The sequence below is a fragment of the Copadichromis virginalis genome, linkage group LG5 (assembly GCF_057382275.1).
Source record: "Copadichromis virginalis isolate Kocher_CV1m ecotype Utaka linkage group LG5, C_Virginalis_male_GT1.1, whole genome shotgun sequence".
In the NCBI taxonomy this organism is placed as follows: domain Eukaryota; kingdom Metazoa; phylum Chordata; class Actinopteri; order Cichliformes; family Cichlidae; genus Copadichromis; species Copadichromis virginalis.
Window position 1 is genome coordinate 2,917,875 of NC_140622.1, and position 5,341 is coordinate 2,923,215.

General features: G+C 38.5%; 1 long non-coding RNA gene across 1 annotated transcript; it reads right to left on the reverse strand.

The window, feature by feature from the left end:
• Window positions 1-1,008: 1,008 nt before the first annotated feature.
• Window positions 1,009-4,721, reverse strand: LOC146708759 (uncharacterized). The gene is made up of 4 exons (XR_014920628.1): window positions 4,655-4,721; window positions 4,131-4,211; window positions 2,534-2,629; window positions 1,009-1,747 (listed from the first exon to the last, which is right to left on the reverse strand). It is a non-coding gene; the product is annotated as an uncharacterized LOC146708759 (long non-coding RNA).
• Between the last annotated feature and the right edge of the window lie 620 nt (window positions 4,722-5,341).

The window sequence follows — 5,341 nt, forward strand, 5'->3', positions numbered from 1 at the left end:
GGGCTTTTGTGAAAGCCTCCTTTACTCAATCCAGTTGAAGGGCTGGCCCTTGTGGGTCAGGGAGTGGAAGGGGCTGGGAATGGTGGCAAACCCTTTGATGAACTGGCGGTAGTATAATGCTAGGCTAGGAAGCTCCGAAGCTCTTTGACGTTCAAAGGTGTCGGCCAGTCCTGGACTGCAGCCACCGTAGCTGGGTTAACGGCTAACCCTTGCTAACCCTTACTTTCCTTTGTTCCAGTCTCAAGTTGTCCAGACAACGAATATTCTATTCAATCACTTGTCCCTGTTCTTGAATCTCTTTCTCCAGTATGTGACTCAAGATGTGGCAGGACACTCCATCCTACTTGTGACACCAAGAAGTAGGACACCAAGAGAAGAGATCTCTGTCTCGTTCTTACACACTTTATAGACTTTTCTCCGACAGGCTCGAACATGTCCGCACTTTTCTCTATGGTTTAAACACTCTAAAAGTTCAAACCTTTGTAGAAAGTCCAGTATTATCGAATGAAAATTGCAAAATTGCACACAAAAGAAATTTGCGAAACAGGGAGGCCATGAAAGGTGCACCGCTTTATACCGAGGGACCGCTGTACACTGTAAACCTGAACAAGTTGACTGAACTTAAAACTTTTGTGGAAACTGATTACCTCAAAAGATTTAAGTACACAAACTCATCTCTTCTAAGTATGGGGGTACTCAAAATTTGTATTTATTGTTAACCTAAAAATTTAAAATTATATTTTATATTTTATAAATTGAGCTTTACTCAAAGACTGTATACTTTAATTTCAATATTTTTTGTGTTTCTTGTAGTTTGTTATTTTGATGCAACACAATGCAATTATATTACAACCTAAACTCAAATTATCTGATTATTAATTAAAATATATTCATGTTTCAATGTTTGAGTGTATACACTCAAACATTGAAACAAATATCTATATATAGTAATAATATATAGTCTATATATAATATAGACTACTAAAAAAAAAAAGTACGGAAATTCAGTTACTTTACATTTTGTTTATTTAACATTTTTTCATGAAAATTTAAAAACATCACAAATGTTTTTATAAAACCACTAACATGGACATCGGCACCATAAAGGGAGCATTATAAATTCTGTGTAGAACATTTATCTTTTTATAAAATGACGACATCAGTCCTAATTGCATCTTTCTCAAAATACACAAAAATGCAAAACAAAAAGTCAAATACTAATCACTTTTTTTAAAAATAGAAATGAAAAACAATTTTTTAAAATGGGTACAAAGACGATCAGCTTCCAAATAACCAGATAAGGCAGTCAAGTATAGGAAAATTAGGTAAACTGATGGAGTTAAATCCACCCAAAGCCTGTAGTAAACTTAAAGTGCTTAAAGTGCTTCAAACAAAGTGCTCAGTAACAGAGTGCGTGTCCTAACAAACATTGCCTTATATTCCTTAAGAGCATGTAGCCAGGGGTTTCAGGGGTTTGCCGTCATCAAGCCCCATGAAGATATTTTGGACTAAGGCAAATGTGTGAACCAGCTTCCTGGGGTAGTCTAAATGCAGAGCATAGATCAAGCCAAACAATAAAGCAAATGCATCTGCAAATCTGGGAATATCACGCATCACCTAGTCGCCTTTCACCACAACAGCCATGCTTGAGGAAGTAAAATGGACTGGACTGGGAAGCGCTGTCGGTAACCACAGTGAGAAGGGCAACTGGAGGGTCAATGAGGGTCGACTCATCCAATGCGTCCGCCTGGAATAGACACAGTATCAATGGTAAATGGCCTGTATTTGTATAGCGCTTTACTAGTCCCTAAGGACCCCAAAGCGCTTTACACATTCAGTCATCCACACATTCACACACTGGTGATGGCAGCTACATTGTAGCCACAGCCACCCTGGGGCGCACTGACAGAGGCAAGGCTGCCGGACACTGGCACCAGCGGGCCCTCTGACCACCACCAGTAGGCAACGGGTGAAGTGTCTTGCCCAAGGACACAACGACCGAGACTGTCGGAGCCGGGGCTCGAACCGCCAACCTTCTGATTACAAGACAAACTGCCAACTCTTGAGCCACGATCGCCCCAATTAAATAAGTAAGCTTAGTTTGAGAGAATGTGACAAGCATGACCTGTAATCTAGCAAAACATTCAGCAGTGTAGTGGGTTACTTTGTAACGAGTTAGGGTACTCTACTTTTTTGAAAAATGTACATTAACGTGTTAGCTTCTTGCATTACATAATTTGTATTTTTGTTATTTTTCTAAAAAAAAAAGTAATTTTTTATTTCATGACTTTATCTCAAAAAGAAACTAAATCTTGACTTCAGCCTGGTTTTTGGGCCACCTGCAGCATAGCCATAGTGCTGTGATACGCCTGTGCCCTGCTCCTGACCTGTGTGTGTGTGTGTGAGGGTTTTCTAAAGGGAGGGTATTTTGTTTGTACAATTTGGTAGCTTCTAGGGTATTAAATTGTATTTAAAAAAATCCATAGCATTTTATCTTACAGGCAGAATTTAAGTAATGCAAAAATACACTTACATTACATGTCTAAAAGAATTCTGGGTCCTCCTCCCACAGGTATACAGGAAGGGCACGAAGTACTGCAGTGCGTTTCACGTTGATATCAGGCGCCTCCTAAAAAGGGAAAAGAAAAGTTCCTTTAACGCAAAGTTTTCAGGTGTCATTCTTTGTGGAGAATACATGTTTATGAAACTGCATGACATCAGACTCTACCAAATTTTGGAGACTTTTCTTTTAAGATACAACCTTTCTGTGTTATGTGACAGAGAGTCTGTTTCTTAATCATTTGACAAAAACCCTACACAGTATTTTAAAATAGTGTTCTCCAGATCAGAGCTGTAATCTATATAGAACATGGGGTTCAAAGCAAGGAAACATTGTGTGTTTATCAGTGAAACTTTTAATTTGTGTTAATTTTATCATTATCAATATATGAAATCTTCACCTTAAGTGACTTAATGAATGGTTTCTTCTAAAAATTAGAAATGATTGAGTCATTTCACATCATATGAAAATATTAATTTTTAATACAAATTTGGCCCTACAAAAATGGAAACTCAGTAACAAAGATAATGGAGATTCTCTAAACACGAGCGAATATCACAGTAAAATTGTTGATTGTGATTTACACATTGGATGTATCCTCAGTGATTTGGTACAATTATACAACATTTTATAAGAACTGAACAACTGATGAAACAACTTACTTATGTGACCACATATGAAGTGTTATAACTTACCACAAAAGGTGAACTGTGCCACTGACCCTTGGTAGATCTGCACATGATAAAAAAAAAAGCATTATAAATACTAACACAGCTATTAATAATTAGGGGTACATTTAAGATGTTAATGTCACAAAATAAAATAGACTGGTAGAAAGAAGTACAAGGAAATGGTAATGGGGGGAGCCATGAAAATAGATCTTTTCAACATGATTCAGTGTGACAAAGCCAGGGCATGATTAAAAAAAAAACAGGTTGTCACGGTCCTGGGTCAGTGACCCAGTGTTTTGAGTTTCTTGTACCTCTGAGTTTTTTGTATTATGTTCTTAGTTCTCTTTGTTGTCCCAGCTTGTTCTTTAGTGTAGTGTCTTAGTTTGGTGTTCTTGTATTCTGTTTAGTTCTGAGTATTTGGTAGCTGCCTTCTGTGTTTCTTAGTTGCTCTGTCTCCCCTAGTCTAGTTTGCATCTGTGCTAATTCCTGTTTTACTTTGAAGGTCTGTGTCTCATGTGAGTGTATCCTACGTTGCTCCCTTGTCTCGTCAGTTCTGATTTCTCCCAGCTGTGCTCTCCTTCTGTGTCTCATTCCCCTCGTTACTTCCCATTGTATTTAAACCCTGTGTTTCTCTGAGTCAGTGTTGCGTTGTCCCTCAAGCTGTGTGTTTCCTTGTGTGCCTCTCTGCAAGCTGTGAGTTTATATTTTCCCAGTTTAGTTTTGTATGCTCGTTTTCTGTGACCAGCAATTAAAGCTGTGATTTTGAGTTCATCGTCTGAGTCCTGCATTTTGGGTCCAACTCCTGCCTGCCGCACAGCGATTCATGACACAGGTCTTTTAACCTAAAAATGTTTTAATGGCCATGAAGAACGGACTCTTCAATAGATCTTTCAACTCACCTGTGCTTACTGTCTCCACCTGAAATTAATTGCAGTCTGAATTTTTTTTTTTCTTCTGTCTTTTTGTCTTTGGTCTTCAGCCTTGGAAGAAAAAATAAAATTGAAAACCTTATTAGCACACTAAATATACAACACCTTGCTATATTTCAATTGTTTTAGATAGAAGTTGCCACTGCTAGCTAAGCCACATTTCAATGATGCTAATGAGAAGAAAAAAAACCTGCCGAACAATGAGGCTGTTGTTGTAAAAACGCCAACTTTCTTGGGTTGGCAAGGGGTCGTTAAAATATCACTAAGACCCTTTCTTTATGTGTGATTCTTAGTAAAACTGTTTTAATCGGTTAAAACTGTAAAACTGACGACATAATCTATGTTTGAAAAAGAGCGCGAACAACTATTCACCACCTGGGTCTGTGCTTTTTAACACAACAGCGCATTCGAAAACAAGTTATTGGCTGCAACATATTAATATACTTGCTTTTTTACGGAAAAAATAAACATAACGAAGGTTCCGTCTTACTTACAAGTTTCTCCAAATGTGTTCTCCAGTCGCTCGAGAAGGGCAGCCATATTGAACAGAATTTTCTGTCAACGTCGTTCAGGTTGGAGAGAAAACGTCATGACGTCCACATGCGGAGCTCGGGGAAAAAAAACATTTACTCAAAAATCATAATTAAGAAAGCAGTATTTACTCTTAACTTCTAAGCCATGTACAATTATAACTGTTTGAATCATTAACCGAACAAAAGTTTTAAGTTCTTTCAACTTTGTGAGGAATTTCAATTGTTATAGCCACAAACTCTATAAGTCAGACTGTTGGGGTTTACAGTGTAGTTTAATTTTCTTGTGGCTCTTTGTTTCATGGTTTGTGTTTCTAGTTCTTAGGTACTTGTTCATTTAGTCTTTTGCCTTTCGTGTCCTGGTTGTCTGGGTCTTGCCTCTGTCTGTCCTCCCCAGCATCTCCTGTAAAGTCTCTTGTCTCCAGTCTTACTTGCCTGTTTTCCCAGTCACGTCTTTGTGGGCGTGTCCCAGTGTATGTGTCTCTCATCCTCTCTTGTCCCTCACTCCCTCCCCCTCTCCTGTCCATCGGTCTGTTCCCTGAGTCCACAGCTCACACACAGTGCTCCCTGACATTGTCATGTGTTCTGCTGAAAAGTAATTTGGCTACTCACTGCTCAAATTGGATAATATTGCCCACCTCACAGAGACAC